The sequence below is a fragment of the Herpailurus yagouaroundi genome, unplaced genomic scaffold (assembly GCF_014898765.1).
Source record: "Herpailurus yagouaroundi ecotype Mexico unplaced genomic scaffold, PumYag 186, whole genome shotgun sequence".
Taxonomy (NCBI): Eukaryota; Metazoa; Chordata; class Mammalia; order Carnivora; family Felidae; genus Herpailurus; species Herpailurus yagouaroundi.
Genome location: NW_024412417.1, coordinates 28,337,450 through 28,362,783, shown reverse-complemented (window position 1 = coordinate 28,362,783; position 25,334 = coordinate 28,337,450). Strand labels below are relative to the sequence as shown.

The following is a 25,334-nucleotide window of genomic DNA, read 5'->3' as shown; positions in this document are numbered from 1 at the left end:
GGGGGAGGGGCAGAGAGAGAGGGAGACACAGAATCGGAAACAGGCTCCAGGCTCCGAGCCATCAGCCCAGAGCCCGACGCGGGGCTCGAACTCACGGACCGCGAGATCGTGACCTGGCTGAAGTCGGAAGCTTAACCGACTGCGCCACCCAGGCGCCCCAGCATGTCCCTTTTAAACAGTGGAGAGCAAGATTTTGCTTTGGTGGACAGTCAGAAAACCATTTTTTTTCCTTTTGTAATAAGCGAGGAAAGCCTGCTATGTTTATTAATATGATCTATATGTCTGGTCTCTGTTGTGTCATATTGTTTTATGATTTTTTTTTTTGGTTGTTGAACATAGAAACTTGTTCACTGTGTGATCCTTTTCTTGCCCCCTCCAATTTTTAACATGCATACTAAAGTATTGGGTAGTAAAATGATACAACGTCTGAGATTTTCTTTAGAACACTTTAGCCATCAAATGTGGTGGTGGGCAAGGAGAAGTAAGTACAGATAACACTGATGGCTAGTGAAGCTGGATATTGGGGTTCATTGTAGTTTCCACTTTTATATGTGTTTGGAAATTTTTGTTTTTAAATACAGTTTGCTTTTAAAACAGTTATAAAAAATAATTTCATCTTTTTCATGTTACACAAAGTTTGCATGGTTTTTATTTACTTTTATAATAAGCCAAGTTCTATCTTCATGAACATAGACCCGAAATAATGAAAACTTAAGAGCTTCATAAAGAGAAGTGTTAGTCTCTAAATCAAATAAAGACCTCCTCTATTGCCTCAAGCACTGCAATAAATTATACATACTGTAAATGAGCACAGCTTCTTTTAAAGTTACAAGAAACAATTTTGTCTTTGTGAGAGTTTTATAACTACATCCAATAGCCTATAAAAAGCCTCTCTTGATGTGGTTCCCATGGTGACAGGACATAATATATGTGTCCATTAAATTTGGAAATGTAATGAAGTGTAATAAAAATCTACTTCAGAAAAATACACTTCTCAGCATATTTTTATTAATTAAAATATTGCATTGAGCATTTTTCATGTCTGCGTGCCTGACAGCAAATGAAAGCTTTGCCACATATTAACTGTGACTCTTGAGTTCCATCCAATATTAATTGGTACAAAATAGGAAAGGCATTTTTGCAGAGAAAATATTTTGACTGGTGGCCCAGAGTGATTAATGGATAAACAGTTATGCCTCTTGAACTGTGCATGTACCATTTCAAATGCCACCAGCAATACGGATTCTGACATTTGTATCCACAGGGACAGGAACAGACTAGAAAGTGAGTATCGTTAATCCTTGAGGAAGAAGAGAAGTTCCTCATTGCGGACTCCCTACCAGAGCCCTGCCGAGAGTATGTGACCATTTTGCTTGTGCGGGAGGCAGGGTATCAGAAAAGCAGTTTGAGAAAATCCTGCACAAATTCAACAAACAGGAACACAAGCAAGGGCCACCAAAGCCATCTCAGTACACAACTAGAGGCACAGAAGTTACAAAAAAAGAAAAAAAAAAAGTGGGGGATGAGAGAAGAGCTGAAGAGTAATGAGCAAATCACTTTCATCTTCAACTCTCGATAGTTAGAATTTTAAGCAGAATAAGAGGAAAGGAAGGAGTCTTACTCTCAGGACGATTACTCAGTCATCTTCAAATAAGGAGAACATTCTCAACTACCACCCATTTGAAACCCTCTGTGTGTCCTCGCAAATTAACAATATCCGAATGACTTTGACTACTTGAAAGCACATGCAAAACATAACTGGGGGAAAGTGTACATAGCTCCCACTCACCCCTAAAATCAAGAAGAGTATGAATTGCCTCTCATATATGACATTAATCTGAGAGACATTTGCCTTTTGAGCTCTTCTGTCGTATTGCGATGTAATATCTACAAGAATTGTTCACTGACCTGGTTGCTGTTCCATGAAGAACCCGATCAATCAAACCACACTGAGCAAACACCCAACTAAAGAACTAATAAGTGGGACTCACTATGTCATAAACTTTCTCTCAAAAATATTTTGTAAAAACGCTCTTAAGGGGCGCCTGGGTGGCGCAGTCGGTTAAGCATCCGACTTCAGCCAGGTCACGATCTCGCGGTCTGTGAGTTCGAGCCCCACGTCGGGCTCTGGGCTGATGGCTCAGAGCCTGGAGCCTGTTTCCGATTCTGTGTCTCCCTCTCTCTCTGCCCCTCACCCGTTCATGCTCTGTCTCTCTCTGTCCCAAAAATAAATAAACGTTGAAAAAAAAATTAAAAAAAAAAAACGCTCTTAAAGGAGGGGTGCTTGGGTGGTTCAGTTGGTTAAAAACCGACTCTTGATTTTGGCTCAGGTCATGATCTCAGGGTTCGTGAGTTCGAACCCCACATCTGGCTCTGCACTGGCAGTGTGGAGCCTGCTTGGGATTCTCTCTCTCCCTCTTTCTCTCTCTGCCCCTCCCCTGCTCATGCTCTCTCTCACTCGCTCTCAAAATACATAAATAAACTTGAAAAAATACACTCTTATAGGATTCCCATTACATACCTACACCTCAAGACCCTAGATACATTTTCTGGAATTACAGAAAATACCTGAAAAAAAAACCCACTGCTCCCACGTAAATAGAACCATACTCAAAAATGAGAGGAAACATTTGGGCACCATATTTATACTAGACTTGTCACTGAGGGCAGAGTATTGGTATTATATCACTATTAGATGGTACAGATTTGTCTAGCCGTGGCAGTGAAAAGGCAGTTGATGGCAATACACAAATGTTTGTTCTTCCAAAGCAAATTTCTTTTCTTCCTGGTTCAGGAGGTTTTTTGGAAGTTGGAAACTCTGGGTGTTATACATATATCAAGGCAAAATGGAAAGAAAAAGAAGTGAAGAAAGGCCTTCCAAATCTGGAGGCTCCTGGGGCCATGGAGCACAGCCAATTCCCAAAGCTACTCCTTACTTAATGAGGCACCTTCCTTTCTCTAATCATGGGAGGGATTCTCTACCCAAATACATCAGAGTACTCTGCGAATTAGAACTCTGGTCAGGCTTCCCTGATTCCCAACACATAAACTCCAGCTCCTGATTCCCAACACATATACTCCAGCTCCTGCCTGTTCCAGAGTTTCTCTGAAGTGTTCCCCTAGCCCCTGATGCTTCATTTCACATTGAAGCACTACTCAGATTGTCTTTAATGGTGTCCTTCTCTGTGCCTGTGCACCCATCAGACTGTGAGCCCCTTGATGGTGGGAAATGAATTTTACTCTTTTCAGCATTCCACACTTGAGTACTCAACACAAAAATGTTGGCTTATATAGATGGAAAAAGTCTTGAGGATGAATTTTTAAAATACTGTTTACATATGCACACTGATTCTGTCAAATTCATAATGGCACACTTCCTCCTTTGCACCTCAAGATCACATTGTCTGGATAATAGATACAGGAGGATGTTTACATTGTTCTCGGTACTGGTTTAACTCTTTGAAATATTTTAAATATTACTAAATTGTCAACTCTGAATATGGAAAAAGAGAAAATATACATACTGAGTCTCTACCTCTGCCTACTTGTACCCATTTATTTATTTTTTTTCACAGTATATTTTTTGAGCACCTATAAAGAATTGGGTTTGTCCTAGGCATTGGGCAAGGGGAGTAGTGAACAAATAGAAATGCCCTTTGCACCCATAGAGTTTATCTTCTACTGTACTTGGGGAAAAAAACAATAAAATAATAAAACAGAGATACCAAGCAAACTCAGGCTGTAATAAGCACTTACAGAGAACAATAAAACAGATGATGTAACAGTGTGGCTGGAAGGAAGGAGGCGCTATTTTCAGAGATGGGCAGAAAAGGCCTCTTTGAGGTACTCCAACCAGGATAAATGCAGAAGAGTGAGGGAAGGAAGTGGGGTAACCTATGAGGTCAGAGAGTGAGCTGGCGCAAGATTACGGAAGGTCTTAAAAAAATGTTGCAAGGAGTTGAGATTTTATTGCAGTGCCAAGAGAAGCCATCAGAATGTTTTAAGTAGGGAGGGGACAAGAGTTTACTTTAGGGAAGACCACTATGACTGTTGGGTAGACAATGGAATGTGCTCTGCCAAGAGGTGAAGTAGAGGACCCCTTATGAAAACTGGGCTACATTTACTCGACTTCATTCTAATGGTTCCCAACCAGGGACACTTTTGCTGCTAAAAGGACATCTGGCAATGTCTGCAAATATTTTTGTTTGTCACAACTAGGAAAGAGGTGGGTGCTAGTGGGCAGAAGCCCCGGATGCTGCTAAAAATACTATGATGCACAGGACAGCCCTACTCAACAGACAACTATTCATCTAATGGTGCCAAGGTTGAGAAATCCTAATTTGTCCTATGCAGATCTGCTCTTTGACCTCTGGGTTGCATGACAGAAGCAACAGAAAAAACAAGTGAAACAAATTCTAAGGTGTGTGTGTTCATAGGAAGCAAAGAAGCAAACTATGGAGGGGAAAAAAAGGCCCAATAAGAAGAAACTGTAAAACTAGACTCAGAGTCACTCCAAACATGGAGCCATCCACTAGCCCCGCCTTGTGTGCCAAAAGCAAAGACACTTAGCTCTTAACACCAGCTGACCCCCCCCCTTAATTTCTTATTGCATCATCGACATGGTGAACTTCGAAGATGGAGAATACATCCAGTTATTTTTTTTAGCTTCCTTTAATTAAACTAAATGCCATTCCATTTAGACTACATTAACACTGAGAAAGTCTTGATGAATGGCATTTCTTGTCCTTGGATGTATTTTCCCTTCAATAAGTTGATAATTTGCCTTCAGAATTTGATAATTTTATATTAGTGATTGGGATTAAAACTGTTCTCTATGACAATACCTGGTCCTTTTCCATTCATATGTCTAAAAGCAGAGATAGCATTCCACACTGGACAGCAATGCCATATGCTGATCTAGGTTAAGCTGGATTTTTTTTTCCATGAAGAGACTGATGCAACAGGATTCTCCCAACAAATTATTACGCTGAGTCTCAGAGAAGGTTTCACACTCTAAGGGAGCCCCTGGGATGCTGTTATTACTCTTTGAAGGACACTTGACTTTCACCGAACATCTGCCTTGTTTAATGTACCTCCGCTAAATGTAAGCACCTGAACTGAATATGTTAACCAAGGAAAGCAACTAGCAAGAAACCATTCTGAAAACCCTGGGACTTTGCAGTAGGCTACAATACAACTTAGATCCTCAAAAGAAAATCCTTAAAAATAGGTTTCAGGAGTTTCTTTTAAAGTCTGTATTTTCTGAACGGTAATAATGAGTGAATATCAACAGAAATGAATGGAAAAACAAAGATTATATATTTACATTCAAATGTGAACATTAGACCTACTGGAATAAACAGATTCTAATATGAGGCAATCCATAGGCAGACAAATATATTTAACAATTAAATACAAGTTAATACCAGTGAGGGTGGCAGGATAGTTACTCTGACACACTACTGGGGCAAGGTTACAAATTATTACCAATAATTATTAGTATTATAAAAATATTTGTATATTATTATCTGCATAATTTGCCTTTGTAGAAGCATCTCACAATAATTTTTTGAACAGTTTATGCTGTATAATCTGATGGCTACCCTCCTAACTTCCCTTCTATCCTAAGTGAGTGATCAGAGAAGAACACAAAGATTAATCAATGAGGGTACTTGTTGCAGAATTATTAATAATAGTGTGAAATGGTAACAACAACAACAAGCAATTCAATTATGAATTATGGTTAACCTCAATTAGGAAATATTAGTAAGTCATTAAAAATGAATTTTTTAGACAAACATTCAGGATACTAGTGTACCCCTGGACCTTCAAATAGTGCCTGGTACATGGTATTACGCCCTCTAGATAGTTGCCAAATGAAAGAATATAACTTTAGGGGAGCCTGGTTGGCTCAGTCAGTTAAGCATCCAACTTCAGCTCAGGTCATGATCTCAGAGTTTGTGGGTTCAAGCCCCACGTCAGGATCTGTGCTGACAGCTCAGAGCCTGGAGCCTGCTTCAGATTTTGTATCTCCCTCTCTCTCTGCCCCTCCCTTGCTTGTTCTCTCTCTCTCTCTCTCTCTCTCTCTCTCTCTCTCTCTCTCTCTCAAAAATAAACATTAAAAACAAAAATTAAAAAAAAAGAAAGAATATAACTTTAAATGGAAAAGGGTACAAAAATCACTTTTTTCAGTATAATCCACATTCTCTTATAAGCATACTTTAGATAGATATAGATAGGGAGATGGACAGACCTGTACCAATGCATAGAAAAAGATCAGAAAGGAAATACTCAGACTTTAAAATGGTTATTTTGGGGTGGTGAGTTTACACATCATTTTTATATTCTTCATTTCTTTCTTTATTTTAAAAATCTTCTACAATAAATATTCACCATTTTTAGAATCAGAGTGATCTTTTTAAGCGTACATGAGAAATACAAATCACTATACCTTTTGGTGGTGTTTCTTACTGGACTTGACTCCACCTCTCTAATAGGTCTTTTAAGTGTTATGGGATCAGTCAATTAATGTAGTTTAATAAACATTTGCTGACACTCTGTTAGGTGTCTTCCATGATCTGGGGACACATGAATAGACAATAAAATTCTTACTCTTAAAGATATTACAGTAAATACAAAGTTTTATTAGTTATGTTTTTAATATAAAGATAATAGAGTTAGGATAAAACAGAAGAAACCTTCATAATGGAAGTAAGTGGGCACAGGCCACCATGAGAGAGTAAAGGCAAAAAGAGTCTCTTTGCCAACCTGAGGGAGACCAGTTCTAGAAGCGAAGGAAAGGAAATGAGCACAGGAGGAGACCAAGTTGGCATGCGGCCAAGGAACCAAATGAGACAACACCTGAGATGTGAAGTGAACAGACAGCAAGGGTAGCTTTGCTTTTTGGTTTGTATTCTAGTCACATCTTCGTTTCTACCCAAGGAGAAATGATAAATGACATGTCTATTGCCTTCGCCAGCCGTAAGGCCAATTTATCCACCCCCCTCTGCCTGACTTTGTCAGTAAAACCCCCCTCTCTTGGTTATATCTCCACAACCCTGATCATTCCATTCTCCACTTTTTCCACATCTCCAAATCTTCCAGCTTTCTTCCCTGCCCAAGAAACACATTCCATAATGTTTTTGACATTTTAAGACAGGGAAAAGCATTTTAAGACAGGGAATTCATGACTGAAGCTGCATAGAGGATCAGTTCAAATAATTAAGTAACTAGTAAGATGGTAACTTTCCAACAAGACCCCCGCAGCCCTTCTCTGCTTATTGTCGTATAGGGCATGAGTGATGGATTACCTTAATACCAGGCCCTTTGCATCAGTAAATACCAAGTCCAATGGGAATAGCCCCAGGTAAGAAGTATCTCCAGTAAGGGTCACACCAACATACACTTTATTCAACAGCCACAGATACAGTATTTACCAATCTAAGACCATGTGGCCAATAGGAATTTCATGCATTTTGTGGTATAGTGTATAAATATGCAACTAATGGGGACATTCTTTTAATTTTCTTTTTTAAACACAGAGTTCAGAAATAATTCAAAACATAAAGCAGCATAACCAATATGTGGACTACAGAATGCTAGTTTCATGGGATTATAATGGATGTTATAAAAAAAATGAGGATCCTGGTTAAAAATTCTGGGAAACACTAGGTACGACAAGTGTCTTTATCATTAGTCTTGAACAAGTCAAGGAAAATTGAGTTTCTCCTAGAAAATGATGAGATACATAACATTTCCCAAGTTTATGTGACCATAGAATCTCTTTGCACAGGTTATTTTGCAGGTCTAGAGTTCTCTTAGGGACCATACTTTAAAATTTAATCATAGTACCACATTAGATTTTAAAATTACAGAGGAGAGGGTGGGTGATGGGTATTGAGGAGGGCACCTTTTGGGATGAGCACTGGGTGTTGTATGGAAACCAATTTGACAATAAATTTCATATATAAATAAAAAAAAATAAAATAAAATAAAATAAAAAAAATAAAATAAAATAAAATAAAATTACAGAATCAGATTAGATCTCTAATCTCTGTCAGGAGTGATTTCAGAACAACTGTCCTCAATAGTGTCTGCACATTAAAATCACACGAGAGAGGCACGTGGGTGGCTCAGACGGTTAAGCATCCCACTTCAGCTCAGGTGATGATCTCTGTTACGATTTCATGGTTCATGGGTTCAAGCCCCACGTCAGGCTCTGTGCTGACAGCTCAGAGCCTGGATCCTGCTTCGGATACTGTGTCTCCCTCTCTCTCTGCCCCTTCCCCGCTCATGCTCTGTCTCTCTCTGTCTCTCAAAAATGAATAAATACGTTAAAAAAATAAAAAAAAATAAAATCACATGAGAAACTTAAAAAATTTCCAATGCCCAACCCTTACCTCAAATCAGTCAAATCAGAATCCCTGGGGCGAAGACCAAGGCATCAGTATTTTGTAAAGTTCTGAGGGGATTATAATGGGCAGCTGGGTTGAGAGCCGCCACCTTTGTGTCTCCTACCAATGCAGGACGCTCTTCTTTTTTTTTTTTTTTTTTTTTTTTTTTAACGTTTATTATTTTTGGGACAGAGAGAGACAGAGCATGAATGGGGGTTGGGCAGAGAGAGAGGGAGACACAGAATCGGAAACAGGCTCCAGGCTCCGAGCCATCAGCCCAGAGCCCGACGCGGGGCTCGAACTCACGGAGCGCGAGATCGTGACCTGGCTGAAGTCGGACGCTTAACCGACTGCGCCACCCAGGCGCCCCTGCAGGACGCTCTTCTTAAGGCATCCCTGGTATCTTGGTGTTCTAGCTTTTCAACACGGTGAGCCTCTGTGGCCCCTTGTCACAGCAAAACATTCCTCTCCTATGTTAAATACAAGATGAAAGCCACTGTGTCTAAGATAACATTTATCTCAGTAATATCTTATATTGCTAAAACTGTAGGGCACATGCTACATTCCTATCTCCCATCAGTAAATGAAGGGCCTATTTTATTTTTGCCCCTTAGTAGTTTGAACATAGCACTCCACATAAAATTCCCACAAAGGGAAAAACAAGCCTCACATTTATTAATAAAGTTCTAACAGCAAATATTGAAAACCTGATATCCAGACAGAGTACAGAATATTAACTGTGACATGTAATATTTAAGGGCAGAAATTTTTTATTAATATTTATATACCTAATATGTACAATCGAGAAGTCTAAATAGCAGAGATGCTTTTTGCATTATGCAGACACAGGCCCAGTGAATCTCTCCAGCCTCCAGGGCACAGAGTAAGACTGCCTTGGAGGTGGGAGCTGACACAGGACTCTTTGCCAGACTTTGCCTTGGTAGGAGCCTTAATTAATTTTATTTATAGTTCTACCAAGTACTGCTCTGTTTCTTCTCATTGAATTACTTGGAATGCATGTTTAGTTGTAAGGCAGTGCTTTTGGTTGAATAGTGAAAATAAAAATACTTGAACTCCAGGGACTCCAGCCACACAAATAACCATTCAAAACTTGGAACCTAAAATGATATGCCTTTGAGTGAACGGAGCAAAAACCATTCTCATAAATGATACCTTCCAAATCACTGTCCCCAATTTGGGATGAGTCGTGATGCTATAGGCCATTCTGTTAAAATGTGTGAACAGTTATACTTCTAGCTACCCACGGATTTCATGCAAAATTTGCACCAAAGAAAACAAAAACATCTAGTGCTTTATCCTTAAAACTGAAAAGGTTTATGACAAGGTAGTTACATTATTTATTTGAATAATAAAATAAAGCCCAGTATCAACCTGACTTGCAAACCAGCTATCTGATCTTAGAGTCACTAATCTTTATTTCCTTCATAATCCAATTTCCTTTATTATTTGCAATGCTAATGACTGTTTTGATTAAAGAATTAGGGATAGAAATGATAATGCTGTATAATTAAGTATGCAGATTTGGAGCTTTTTGCTTTTAAATGCAGTGTATTCAAAGAGCTAGATCTTGGTACTAGATAATTTGTGAAATTATATATTGCATTAATAATGTGCTGGAATAGTTAAGGGGCTAAAAATTTCACGATTATCCCACACCCAATAGTTGGTGGTCCATAAATATACCAAATGAATCTAAGTAGGCCTTTAGAAAATCCAATTTATTGAATTAAGTATGAGTTTTAATAGCCCAATAAAACATAACTGAAAGAAAAATATTGCATGTTACACTGCCCAACTTCGGCATAGCAATTCATTGAATTTTATCTCTCAACAAAAAAATAAATACTATAATTATTTTTCATGACAAATTTGTATCTAATTTAAATGATACTCCTTTGTGAACCTGAGAGTTTCTATGATAATGGGGGAAAGCTATCTTCTTGTTAGGTGTTTTAAGACTGAAATATAAAAGGAGCCTCAGGGAATGTGTAGCACTTATGCTAAAGAAGAGGAAAGCAGCTGAGAGGCTGGGGCAATTTACGGCTGTGTTTAATTTTGTGGTTGGGCTGCTGTCACACAGAAGAAGGACTGAACTTTCTCAGAAGCTTCTGAGGGCTGCAGAGCAAATAGATAGTCTGTAAAACAACTTATGGAAATCTTTTCAAGCAGTCAAAATTATTTCAAGAATGGAAAATCCCCAAAAGGAAGTGAGTCTTTCATTAAAGAAGCAATCAAGTCCACGCTTGAAAAACACGGGCAGAACTACTTGAAGAAGAGGTCTGGCATGGGAATCAGGAGTCAACTGGATTACTTTCAAAGTCTGGTTCTACCCCGAGGTCCTAGAGTTTTCTGAGATTAATTACAGCCAATTGGGAAATATTAAAAAGTCAAGGAATTTAAATGAATTATTTAAAATACCAGAAATCAGAATCTAAAAGGAAACTTTTAACTCAAGGTGCAGGCACTGGAAGACACACAGATTTTTGTAATTAAATCATTCTCTATTAAAAATCTGTACAAGTATTGTCATATTCCTCTCTCTCTCTCTCTCTCTCTCTCTCTCTCTCTCTGTGTGTGTGTATACATATATATATATATATATATATATATATATATATATATATACATATATATATATGTATATATATATATGGAGACTTTTGGGGAGTGGTCTTTTTTGATATTTCAAACTGAAATCTATCAACTATTAGATACCTACATGCTTACAGTTGCTATCCCTAGAATGCAAGGTCATAGATGATTTTTAGTTTCTTCTTTTTGTTTATGTTAATATATTGGTTTTCTTCAAAGGTCCTGTTGGGGTGCCTGGGTGGCTCAGTTGGTTGAGCGTCTGACTTTGGCTCAGGTCATGATCTTGTGGTTCATGGGTTTAAGTCCCATATTGGGCTCTGTGCTGTCAGTGCAGAGCCTGTTTCTGACTCTCTGCCCCCTCCCCCCTTGTGTTCTCTCTCTCTCTCTCTCAAAAATAAATATACATTTTTTAAAAAGTGTCATTTTTAGGGGCACCTGGGTGGCTCAGTTTGTTAAGGCTCTTGACTTTGGCTCAGGTCATGATCTCATAGGTTGTGAGTTCAAGCCCCACATCAGGATCCATGCTGACAGTGTGGAGCTTGCTTGGGATTCTCTTTCTCTCTCTCTCTCTCTCTCTCTCTTCTCCTCCCCACTTGTGCTCTCTTTCTCTTTCAAAACAAATAAATAACTTAAAAAATTGTTTAAAAAAAGAAAATAAAAATAAAAAAGGGTCATTTTTAATTGAGAATTAATAAATTTCCATAAAATATTAGATGTTTTGACTACATGTGTACATTCAGAGAATAAAATTAAAAACTCAGACACTTAGATAATCCTTCATCAAAGCCTCCTTTTGACCTTAGTTATCTGGGTATTATGTAAAAGAAAAAGTTTAAGAACCTAAATTAAGGGCACCTCGGTGGCTCAGTAGGTTAAGCATCTGACTTTGGCTCAGGTCATGATCTCGTGGTCCATGAGTTCGAGCCCCGAGTTGGGCTCTGTGCTGACAGCTCAGAACCTGGAGGGATTCTGTCTGTCTCTGACCCTCCCCACCTCATGCTCTTTCTCTTTCTCTCTCTCCCTCTAAAAAATAAACATTAAAAAAAGAATGTAAATTATAATTATCTAAATTTGTTCTTTAATTTCTCAGTGAAATAGCCTATGTATTCTTTCATCTGAAAGCTCATACGAATAAATAAAATCAGCATTCTGGACACACTTTACTGATAGAGAGCACTGTCTTAATATCTTTCATAATATAATTGTACACTGAGGGGTATTTTAAATTTCATAATATTTTAGTTTAAAATTAAATCATTGTTGATAATTATTTAGGATTATAATAGCAACAACTGTACTATAATCATGGGGGTAAAAAGGTACCAAGATTTAATTCTGGTAAAATTAAGTATTTTACCAAGCTATTAGCATTGTAGTCAAAATTAAAGCAATAGCCACATGGTGCAAGTTCAGAGAAAAAAAATACGATTTATCTGCTGCTCCCTGCTAATATTAAGCAAGAGAACTTACAGAAAAAAATCCATAATATTTGCTGTGTACCTACCATCTAAGTACTCTACTTTCAAATTACAGCTGTCTTCATTTAAACGTTGTAACTGACAGTTAAAGATATCACAGAAGGCCCTCCAAAGGGATTCAGGCACCATAATTGCAAGATTATTTGAACCTTCTGGAAACCACTGCATTGGATAACTCAGCTTCCAAATGAAATTTCTAGTGTCTACCAGCCTTCCTCAGTGTGTAACTCAATTTGTTGTTTTAGGAGACTGCAATTTTGGCATCATGCCAAGGAAACTAGTGTGCCATTAAGAAAAATATGATTCTCTTCCTGTAGGGATAGAACCATACACACAGGTGAGCAAACAGCTAAAAGCAGCTACCGTTGAGGAAAAAAAAAGGTAGTGACACCAATTCCTTCTGCGAGCACTTGCTTCATTCTCTGAGTCCGTATCCTTCCTCCCACCCATACTCAGAGACAATTGGTCCCCTCCTGCAGACTCAGCTTTATTCTCCAGGCCCTATGACCAATTTGATCCTTCATCAGAAACCATTAAAAAGCATTTAAGTTGACTCAAACTTTAAGTCAACTTAACTCTGGCCTGCCATTGGTCCTTTGCCTAGTCTGATATGAAGCCTTTTCACCAAGACTCCCATCTTTCATTTCTGTCCTGGTCAATGATTCCTGCCTTGTTCTTCTGCACCTAGCCATCTGCTTGAAAACCAGGTCAGGAAGCCAGTCTTTCTGACGCTGGGACCCAACACTGCCCTTGTGCTTGAAAAAAATTGAGGCTCGCACATGTTTAAAAAGTAATACAGTCATGAGCATGTACATGTATGCATGTGCAAACACACAAAACTCTTTTTTTCGGGTTAAATGTATCTGTATCTCCCTATTCCATTGAATCAAACACTCTAAATCTCATCTGTGCCATACTAGATCCCATTTATGGGGCTTGTGTAAAATAGTTCAACCGTTCCCTTTCACAATCACTGCAACATCTTTGCTTTGGGTGGTACAAGAGGTAAATAGGCATGTAGCCACCATTCACTTTCAGAAGTGTGGTTTAATCTGCATTCCCTCACTTGCCTTCCCAGTACAGGATACTAGTGGATACCCCTAGCTGGAGTATCCACAGCTCTCCTTTCACACCTCTGCTTTACTAAACATATTTAGGATGAAGTCATAGACCATAAGGCAAAATTGCTTTGGGATCTTGGTAGCTTCCACTACCACCAAGAAGAATCCAGAAACACACTTGTGACACTGGTGGATATCTGGGAGAAATGGTTATTTTGCATGCACTACAGTATGGTTGGGCCACAGTGATTTACTTTGTAACAGGTAGAACAAGAAAACTGCTCAAAATTGTTCTGTTGATGTATAAAGCATACCATCTGCTTTGCTGCTGTCTATTAAGTCTCTAAGAACATTAGAAACAAAATTTGGAGTTAGCTTGAACTAACTCATTTTAAACTAAATTATTTTGGGAAAAGCAGGGAAGCACTGTGCTCTCCGAAGGGCTGAAAGCAACTCACGTGGGGAATTTTTACACCAAAATGATAACATAACTGAATCCCTTGAAGAGCCCAGTTGAGAACTGACTTTCCTGGCAACTCTTGCCTAGATGATTTCATCTTGTCTCATGGATTAATTACAAGCTCATGACTCCTACATTTAAACCTTGAGCCGGGGGCGCCTGGGTGGCTCAGTCAGTTGAGTGTCTGACTTAAGCTCAGGTCATGATCTCACGGTCCCTGAGTTCGAACCCTGTGTGGGGCTCTGTGCTGTCAGTTCAGAGCCTGGAGCCTGTGTCAGATTCTGTCTCCCTCTCTCTCTGTCCCTCCCCCACTCACGCTCTGTCTTTCTCTATCAAAACATGAATAAACGTTAAAAAAAAAAAAATTTAAACCTTGAGCCCAAACCTGTCCCTGACCTCCAGGCTCACTACCTAACTGCCTCCTCTGTTACCCTACATGGATGTTGATCAAGCATCTTACAACAAACACGTCCAAAATGGAGATAATGTTAGTTCTGAAATCTTTCCTTTCTTACTAAATACCACCTCCATTCTTCCAGGTATGCAGGTCCAAATCTCGATTTCTCTCACACTCAACCTATTAGCAAATCCTATAAGCTCTTCCTTTTAAATACCCAGAATTTGATCCCTACTTACCATCTCTACCATGACAATTCTGCTGCAAGCAGCACCATGTCTTGCCTGGACTAACACAGCTTCCAACCTATGGATTCCCTGCTTCCACTTTTGCTCCTGCATGTATTCTACACAGAGCAGGCAGAGGAAGCCTTCAAAAAGGTAAGTCGGATCGTGTCACTCCTCTGCACAAACCCTTGCAGTGGCTGTTCAATCCATACAGCATAAAATCCGGATTCTTCACCAAGGCTTATATGAAGCTAGCTGGTCTACACCTCAACCTTCCTCTGTCCCTCACCTCCATTTTTCTGCTGATGCCCCCTATCACTCTCCTCCTTACCCACTCTTTTTCAGCCACAAGGGCATCCGTGTTGCTACACCAAACACACTCTCATCCCCGGGACTTTGCCATGGTTGTCTGGAACACTCTTCCCTAATATCTGCAAGTCTTGTTCCACCACTTCCTGTAGGTCTCTGCTAGTATAACCTGAAGGATGCCTTTTCTTTTCTATATAAAAGCATGTACATAATAGCATGTCACACCCATATCACTCCTTGTTGCCTAATCCTGCTTTATTTTTCCTGATAGTATGTAATTTACTTATTTATGTACTGCCTGTCCTCTCTCAGAGGATGTAAATGACCTGAGGGTAGGGACTCTGTATTCTCAGCATCAAACAGTTCCTGATACAGAGCGGGCACTCACTATGTATTCGTTGGTTGATTAAATGAATGAAGAATGTACTCTTTTGTCCCTACTCTCCCTCATAATGGAAGCCTGCATGTTTGTACATCCTTGCACATCATCTGGAACACATCAGACCGTGATCCAGGCTTTCACAACGTCCCAAGGATGGAAAATCTGGAGTTAATCATCCTTTTCAAATTGGCACTGCCCTATGGGCACTTTATCATCCTTACCCCTAAACTGCTGGAAAATCCAGATTGAGCAATGACAATGTTCTCCTCAGGAGCCATTTGCTGTTCATAAAACTCTAAAAAATAGCATCTATGGAACAAAGAGTCTGATGCAATGTTAGAGATACATTATCCTGAACAGCTAAAGATGGCTTCCAGGAATAGGATGTACCACGTAATGGCATAATCGCCTGTCCATTTCTCATTAAAAGGGGCCTGAAAGTGCACGGGCACCAAACATTTATTTCTAAAGCTTTTTTGTGAAGTTGTTCTGATAGATGGATGTGAGTGTGTAAATGAGAATAGAATAGAATTTCTAATAACTTAGAAAATCCTTAAGATACCACATCCCTTCTGAATGTGCAATTAGAAAATAAGGCAGTGGAAAATAGAGGGAAGAAATTACTGCAGAGAAGACAGCAAGTGAATTTTAGACAAATCTTACTTTTTCAGAATGGAGTAAATGATTAGAGCAAATATCTTATTATATTTTTATGCATTATGTATGTAAAGTGCTTGAGTCAGAGGAGGCACTATTTAGTAGTTATTATTTTATTCTCTGTGATAGTGGTTATGATCACAGACTTTGAGGTCAGATCCACAAGGGTTAATTCTTAGGTGACACTTACACCCCATGGAACTGGACCAGTCACTTAGCATCTCTGATCTTCCATTGTCTTATCTAGAAAGTGGACATAACACCCTTCATCATGGAAGGACCAAATAAAATATGCATTTAAGAGAAAGCATATAATGTAGCATCTGGCATATAAATAACAATAACATTTTTATATGAATAATAGGTAAAATGGCAGGCATCACAGGAAGAGATTGAGAAGAAAGAGGGGTATCTAAAGGATGTTGTGCTTACTCTTCCATTTTTTCATGTCTCTGCTCAACTGCGTATGGCAGGAGATTGGAAGAGGTGCTAACAAAAGAAAAGGCTTGGACTCCTGTTTCTCATAAAGTATGGAGCGGGGATCATTTCCTTCTCTTTGCCAAGTGATTTGCTGCCTGCCTTCACACTAACTTAACAATCTTCCAAGGGTTTGATAAGGCCACTCTTCCCTAGGAAGCTCAACCTCTTAGAAATAAGGTGGGCATATCCTTTGTCACTGCTCCAGTCCTGCCAGTTCCTCCCTTGCAGGGAGGTTGTAGGTTGGCTCTACTCATGACACTCCAATCCAAGTATGTTTGACTAGTTTTCCGGCACCTTGTCCTCTGGTTATAGAAGACTCCTCATTCCTCCCTGAAGAAAGAGGCTGGTCACAATCCAGCCTGTGCATCACATCCCTGTGAAAAACCTGCTGTCCTCCCCACCAACCACGAACATAGATGATTTCTGACTCCTTTGCCTCATCTGTTTGCCTTATTAGAACTACATCATGCCTTCTAGAACCTGCATTGCCACTGCTGGTTCATCTGCAGCACAGGTTAGGATCCGACAGACCTGATGTCTACTTCCCACTCCCCATTTGCTAACCATGTGACCTTGAGAATGTTATTTAATGTTCTTAAGCCTCAGTACCCTTATCTGTAAAATGGAAATAATCATATCTGAGAGGATTATTCTAGGAATTCAATGAGATCATGGAAACAAATGTTCACTCAGTGCTATCTCATGACAAGTGTTTTATGGGCACAGTGCCTGGCACATAGAACTCCGTGAGTCATCAAAAATATATTTATAAAGCATTTATTATGTGTCCGGCATTGTAGTGGGAGCTTGCGGTTCAATAGAGGAAGTAACACTCAGTTCTGGTATTCAAGAAGCTCCAAGACTATCACTGGGGTGGGTGAGAGAGTGTTGGTCGGGAGAGGTGGGGTAGAGCAGGCATGATGTGGATGGATGGACAACAAAAGCTGCAATCACACCACAGTGTGGTAGGTGCTATGACGGGGTGGGATTATAAGGGACTAGGCACCCTGAAATCTTGAAGGGGCAGAAAGGAGTTTTGGGATTCAAGCTGAAACCTCAAGGGTGACCCGTAATTAGCCACCCAATGGTGGAGGGGGGCAACAATAGAGGCAGGAGAGATGATAAGGTTGGCGGGTAGGTTGGTGCTAGGGGAGGCGGAGGATGAAGGATATTCTTGGCAGGAAATGTGCAGAAATCTGGACACAAAAGAGAGCATACTGAGATCAGAGAGCCAAAACTATGTCAGTATGGCTCAACATAACGAAGATAACCAATAATACTGAATAAATTAACTAGCTAAGTAATTGGTTAACTGGACTCTCCACCCTTCCTACCCTCACTAAGCTCTGATCGCACTTTTCTGCTCTATGTTGCATACATTTAAAGACATTCTCACATCCAGTGGGAAATAAGGGCTAAGAGCAAATTCTCGGACTCAGACTGCCTACGCTCAAATCTTAACTCTACTACTTACTAGCTGTGTGACTTCAATTACTTACCTCCAGTTTCCTCTCTCATAAAACTGAGATAAAAATAGTGCCTTCTGTGGTTACACGGATTTAGTTATTAGCATGGCAGCTGACCCAGAGTAATCATCCGATAAATGTTATTAACATGACATATACTCCTCCGTAATTTTCGCTGAGTGTACTTCTTGTCTCCTCACCTGACTGCAAGCTTCTTGGGGTCAAGGACATAGTCTTCAACATTTTCTCTTCTCTGATAGGATAGAGTGGCACTGGTTTAAAATGCTCAATAAACGTGTGCTGACAGAGCTATATTAGCTCAGGCAGCATAGCAGAATGCTTAAGACTGTGAGTTCCAGAGCTAGACGTGCCTGGGCTCATATTTACAGCTCTTCCATTTACTGGCTTTTTGACCTTAGGCAAGTTACTTAACCTCTCATTGCCTCAGTTTTCTCATCTGTAAAGTAGGGATCATCATAATAATGACTTCACTGGCTAGTTATGAGCATTTAGTGGGTAAAGCCCTTAGATTAGGGCTGGTATTTAACTAAGAGCTGGTATAGTTACTATCATTCTCTTGTATTTGTAGCATCAGAATGAAAAATTGGAACTGAGGTGGGAATTCAAGATGTCTAAATATGCAGCCTATCTAAAGATATAATGGAAATTAGACACGTATAGTTTCTATGTATTTCTGTAAAATCAACTGCACATATGCACAAATATTCACAACCTCATTATATTAAAAGTAACAGTGTCTAATGTAATAGGTCATGCATAGATTTCCTTCTGTTTCATACCTGATTTTGCCTTATTAATCTTGAGTCACAGATTCCTGGCTTTAGCACAACCCAAATAAGAGACTGGAGGGCTTCCCAGAAATAAGAAACCAAACAACAAGAGACCAAGACCGCATCTTAATATCCTGATACCAACAAATAACAAAAATTACAGCTTTAAAAAGTTAGATATTAATGATTGATCCAATCCTTAAGAGACTCTGTGCAATTTGAACCATCAAAGTCAGTTCTACAGCTGGATCAAATCCACTTACCCATCCCTGATTTAGAGCTTATGGATTTTATTCTTCTAAGGATCTGTAATCCAAATATCTCATTTAGGGCTCACGGGGGAAGATGCAATAAAGTGTACAGAATGCTAGGAATTCAAATGGGGAAATTCCTAACTCCTTAATTAAACTTGCAGGGATAATGCTTTCTGCATGAATCAGATTCATAAAAGTATAATAACAACCATAGATTTATAGCTGGACAACAGATATATGTCATGCTCTGAGTTACAGCTGAGAACAGAGTTTGTTAAAGCTGAATTATGGCAAATGCCTTCAACTGAAAAAACGTATGCATAAAATATTAGCCATGATACACACTTAGAATACTCTGCAGTATAATAAAGACAGTTTCTTTTAAAGGTTATAAATTAAGAATGCTTCCTTTCAAATGAATTACAATTACCACGTTCTTTTTAAAAGTGGCTGAGCATGTATCTTATGCCTAATTCCTATTTAAAGGATATATCCTTAACCTTAACAGTTGCCTATGTAACTTTCTCTAGGGTTCCTGGATTACAGGCACACAGCTACTATAAAAATGAGAAAGAAATACACCTCAGTCATCTCAATTGATAATTATTGTGCTTGCTACCAAGCTGCTTCTTTGATTCAGTGAACAGGTTTGCAGGTGTTTGGAGCACTCCCCGCCCCCCCCCACCCCTTCCTTATTATTTTAAGGAAATCCAAGTAGGACTGCCTAGGCAGTAAATATCCCTTGGACAACCACCATGAAAGTATACTTCTTCTTCCAAGCCAGGAAATGAGAATAGAAAAATTTTCAAAACATTTGAAGGTACATTTTCATTAAGAAACTTGGGGATTTGAGCTCATAATTCACCCCTTCAGGAAAGAGAATTTATAGGATGGAATACGTGATCCCCCCTCACCCCAAAGCCAGTAAGAGGACTCTCTCACTTAGCTGGTAGATGATGGAGTGAGTTCTGGTACTTTCAGTTGTCAGATTTGCAATAACATTTAGTCTTTGCAAATTACTTTACCAACTCCCAAGATCATCAGTCTGTAGTTTTTTCTTCCCCCTTGAAAGTTGGCTTTGGTTCCTACTGGTCTACTGACTTGAGTTATTGTTGAATTTATCCAAAACTCATCAGCTTTTGCTTCATCAACTCTCTTCCAGGACATGAGCCACCACTTTAAGGTTCTTTTTTTAAAAGGAGGATAAATGTATACATACATAATGCTGTTTACTAAAAAGATACTCTCCAGTTAATTAGATCTAAAACTGTATCTTGCTTTAAAAATTGCTATTCTTTGAAGACATTCAAGATTCTAATTTTGTATGTTTATCCAGCAGCTTGGTGGGGGGGGGGGAGTTATGTAATATAAGTCTTTTCCTTTCCCTGTGTTACCTTTTTTTTTTTTTTAACTTTTTCCTCCATGTTTGTGGAAAATTTTGAAATGGTGGAAAAGATAAAGAACAAAATATAAAAGGTGCGCCTGGGTAGCTCAGTCAATAAAGTGCCTGACTCTTGATTTTGACTCAGGTATTGACCTCCAGGTTTGTGAGATCGAGCCCCGTGTGGGGCTCCATGCTTATAGTACTGAGCCTGCTTGGGATTCTCTCTCCCTGTCTCTCTCTCTCTCTGCCCCTCCCCTGCTCGCTCTCTCTCTCTCTCTCTCTCTCTCTCTCTCTCTCTCTCTCAAAAATAAATAAATAAAATTTAAAAAAGAACAAAATATTTTTAAAAATATTCCTAATTTCAATACCCTGAGATAATTACCATTAACATCTTGACATTTCTTTCTAGAATTTTTCCTATGCACCTTCTAACAACATTAGGATCATAATATGTGGCGGTAATTTGACATACTGCTTTCAAAATGTAACATTATATCTGAGAACGTTTCCATTTCCATGTGCTTTGAAAACCCAATTTTTTAATGGTTGTATAATACTCTGTAATGTGGACATGCCTTAATGAATTGAACCATTTCTATTAAGTTTGATATTTAAGATATATTTAAATGTTCATACTTATACTCAGATTCTTATTCTCATCTCTAATTATTTCCTCAGTTTCTACAAGTGCAAATATGGTGTCCAGAGATATTTTAGAAGGTTATTTAGCACAAACTGTTTGCTGGACACCAGTCCTTTAGGAATATTGGCTTTATAACAGGCAGGTACTATTGTTACCCTTATTTTACAGATGAGGAAGATTAAGTAATTCCCCACAGTCACACCACAGAGCAACCGAGCTTTGAATGCAGGTAAATGGTCCTAAACACTGTGCCAAGCTGCCTTTTGGGAAAAGTTGCAAGGCCTTTGATAAACATTGGCAATTTTTATAAAGATGCTACCCTATGCAGCTACCTATAAAAGCACACACCTCACCTTACATCACCTTAAATCCACCAACACAGGATATCATTGTTTTAAGTATCTGTCCCAAAATTTTAGATTTTAAATTTGCATTTATTCAACTCAGTCCCTTGTTTCTGAATTATATACGTATGTTTGCTCTTCAATAAAATAGTACTGTGAACGTAATTGGAGCTCACGCCATACTTGTAGATTGACTGATTAACTGACAGATTGAGAACAAAGGATAATTAATTCAAGTTATTATCAAGAAGTACTGATTTGGACAACTTGAATACAGGCCAGCAGTCTTGAAAGAACAGGGTGTCCATCTGAGCCAGTAAAGACAAGGCAAATATGCGTTGGTACAAAAAAACCACACACCATCCATTCTTCCACTAAGTGGGGTTCTGTTCCTAACTCAGACACAAGCTGAAAGATGATCCTTCAAAGAGTTTACCACTTCTGAAGGGTCAGACAGAAAGCAGTTGGAAAATAACAGGATGGTATCCAGTCATGAGCTAAATGAAACAGAAATGGTAGGGTAGGTCTGAGGGGGGAGAGAACTCACAAATGCCTGACCCAGCGTGGAACCCCAACAAATGCTGAGACATCATCTTACACAATTGTATTGAACTGGGGAAGCACATCCTTCTGAGAAATAGCAAGCCCACTCTTTCGGATGAAACCTAACTCAGGAAAAGTAGAAATGTCTGCAAATGGCAACAGTTTTAATTGCCTTTTATTTTTAAGCAGGAAATGTAATATCTGTAACCATACCTAATCATTTTCTTATTATTACTTCGGTTTCCTGGAAGTGGTTCATTTTGTTTCATTTTATGTCAAAAATGTAGAAACTACATAACTAGGCTGACTGTATGCTGTGCTTCTAAACACATTTTGAGTTTGAATCAGATATATTGATGTTTATGTAAGTCGCCTAATTATGAAATGTGGCTTGTCTAGTTTACTTTGTAATGAAGTATTCTTTAAAATGAGAACTTATTTTTTTGTTGCAGAGGCTATTAATAGTAGCTTCTTAAATACAGAACTACTCATGCTTGTGGAAACATGGGCTTACTTCCAGACACTTCTTCAAAGCAAATTCTGCATTAGTGTAAATACTGTACTATGTATTATGTTTTTCAGTTGTTAAAAATGTAATTATAAATTGACTAAAAAATTTTAAAACATTGTGATACAAACACACCCAATTTCTTTCACTAGGCACCAAAAACACAATGCTTAAACCTATAAAATTTGCAAAACCCACCTGTGACACACAAAAATGCAACAAAATGTATTGGCTCTAAAATAAGAAAATTACAAAATAGGAATTAATACATTCCATTTTTATACCTACAGAATGCAACATTTTTAAAAGTTTATATCTTTTTGAGAGAAGGTGGGGGAGGGGCAGAGAGGGAGAAGATCCAAAGCAGAGCCTGATGTGGGGCTCAAACCCACGAACCATGAGATCACAACTTGAACCAAAGCCTGACACTTAATCAACTAAGCCACCAGGCACCTCCAGAATGCAACATTTTGTTAGCTACCCAATGACAATTAAATCTTATGATAGTTACATATAAGTTAAAATGTACCACTTCTCTTATTAACATATGTTTTACATGATTTGAGACTCTAAAAACAAGAGAACCTAAGACCTGCAAAGATCTTAAATTGGTCCTCAGTTTGAAGAGGCACTTCTGGGGGCACCTGGATGGCTCAGTTGGTTAATCATCAGACTCTTGATCTAGGCTCTGGTCACAATCTCGTGGTTGTGAGATTGAGCCCCGGCATCACTGGGCTCTGTGCTGGGCACAGAACCTGCTTAAGATTCTCTCCCTCCTTCCTTCCCTAGTGCATGCTTGCTTGGTCTCTCTCTCTCCTTCCCTCTCTTTATCTGTCTCAAGAAAAAAAAAAAAAAAAAGAATTGAACAGGCACTTCTGTCTGATCAAGCTGTTTTCAGGCACTCCTCTATTAAGCATGGCTCTCATTTCTCCATTAAGTAATGTATATAACATACCTAAGGAATATTTAAGATATCAACAGGTATTATAAAATTTTTACATCTGTCTACAGCCTCTGTAATAAAAGTCAGCTGCTTCAGGCATTCGCTTCTGCTGACTATACTATTTGAGATGCTTGCAGTATAGTTTCCTTTATTTTAGTCACTGTTTAGTCTTCATTGGATATGCAGTTTCCTCCTGCTTTTTGCTCAGACCCTGGAACAAACTATTCACTGCTCCTCCCCACTGGCCACCCAGTTTGTGGTACTTTGTTAAAAACAAAAACAAAACAAAAAAACAGCCCTAGAAAACTATACATTGTCTCTAGGTTGAAATTCCAAATTCCCCAAGAAGAAAACTGATCCATCTGGGGCCAGGTGCCCTTCTCTGCCCTAATTAACCATGGTCATGGGGCAGGATTGTAACTTCTGCAGACGGAGTATGCATATGAGACAAAGGTCGGGGTGGGGTGGGGGGGGTGTCTTAGCCTGCACCCCAAGATAATAGAGCAGGAGTCGAGAATTAAGTGCCAATGCTTTGTGTGAGAGGTGCAAAACCAGGGCAGCAAGAGTGAGGAAAAGGTAGGATACCATACATCCCAGATTATACCCATTGTCCTGGTGGTTTGTGAGAGAGGAATGAGCAAATGCAGAAGTGGAGGAGTCCCTTATGATCTCCCATGAAGAGAGGCAGAGTGGTATTCTCCACTCCACACACGAAGCACCCTCTTTTTCTTTAAGAAAAACTATTTGGTGGCAAGTGAACAAAAGGTTCACAGGAATAGAAGTCAGGGCCCCAGGGTTGTAGTTTTGTATTTGTTCTTGTCTTCCATTTGGCTTAACAATTTCCAGGAAGTATCAAGTTTGGAAGGCATCTAGTTTCGGGTTTACTGACAGATGTATGTTTTTTATAGTTACTTTTGTGTTTTAATGAATATTACAAAATATCAAATATCAAATGTGCAGAATATAGTTTTAAAATAAATTTACCTAAAACACGAATGAATTATTTAAAGATTCAAATAATAGTACAGAGAACGTTGCAGCAAAAAAAAATTGTGGCGATGGTTCACAAAAGAAGTTGATTCATAAATCTGGTGTTTAATTCCTCGTGCAACATGCAAGATGTTGTGGTTCAGCCTGATCTTGAACAGTTCCAATGACCAGTTTCTCCTGCTAATCTTTACCCCACACCTCAGCCAGGTCTTTCCTCTTTTTTTTTTTTTTTTTTTGTCTTGATTCCATCTTGTGAAGTCATACTGAATTGTTCTCTTGTTTTTTCTTCATGGCTATCCTTTGAATACTTGCAGTCAGTAATCAAAACCTTTTTTTAATGTTCTTTTACTCAGGGCTAACTATTGCTATGGTCCTTTCTCATTGAGAATCTTTATATGCTCTTGTGTGTCATTTTATGAAGAAAGAGACAGAATACCCACATCTCAAGAGCATGCATTTCTCATGTAATCCACCTGGGATTGTTCCAGAAGAATAATAAGGTTCAACAACTACAAGGCTCAAATTTTTGAAATACTTACCTAAAAATCATTTCATTTGATCCCTTCTGTAACTTTGTGAGGTAGACAGGTAACACTGCCCTCATTTATTAATTAGAAAACTAGGGGATAAAAAATATTAAGTGATTTCCTTTAATTAGAAGAAAAATAATAAAATTTCTGAGCATAAAAATAGAGTCTCTATACACTAATATTTTTGTTTTCTGCTAAATCTGTTTATAGAGTCTTTGGCATCGTGAAATTCATAGCCCAAGATGGAAGATAAGACAAATGGAACCACTGGGAAAAAAAACAGGAAGGAAAACACAAAGTAAGAAATTAAAAAGAAAAACACATGTGATCTGGAGAGGGGCAGATGGACAAATCAGAAGGAAACAATGGGTATAAAAGAGGTGTAATGTTACATTTGAGTATTTTAGAGTGGACTGTCTTTCTTCATATTGATTCTTGAACTTGAGCTCCTTAAAGATAGAGCCTGCTGCTTAAGTGGTGT

General features: G+C 38.8%; 1 long non-coding RNA gene across 5 annotated transcripts in view; it reads right to left on the bottom strand.

Moving 5' to 3' along the window:
- Positions 1-25,334, bottom strand: part of LOC121042900 (uncharacterized) — a 254,016-nt gene that overhangs the window by 197,576 nt on the left and 31,106 nt on the right. For all 5 annotated transcript variants that reach the window (XR_005796516.1, XR_005796517.1, XR_005796514.1 and 2 more), the window contains exon 3: positions 6,452-6,578. This is a non-coding gene — a long non-coding RNA (uncharacterized LOC121042900). The remainder of the gene's footprint in view (positions 1-6,451; positions 6,579-25,334) is intronic.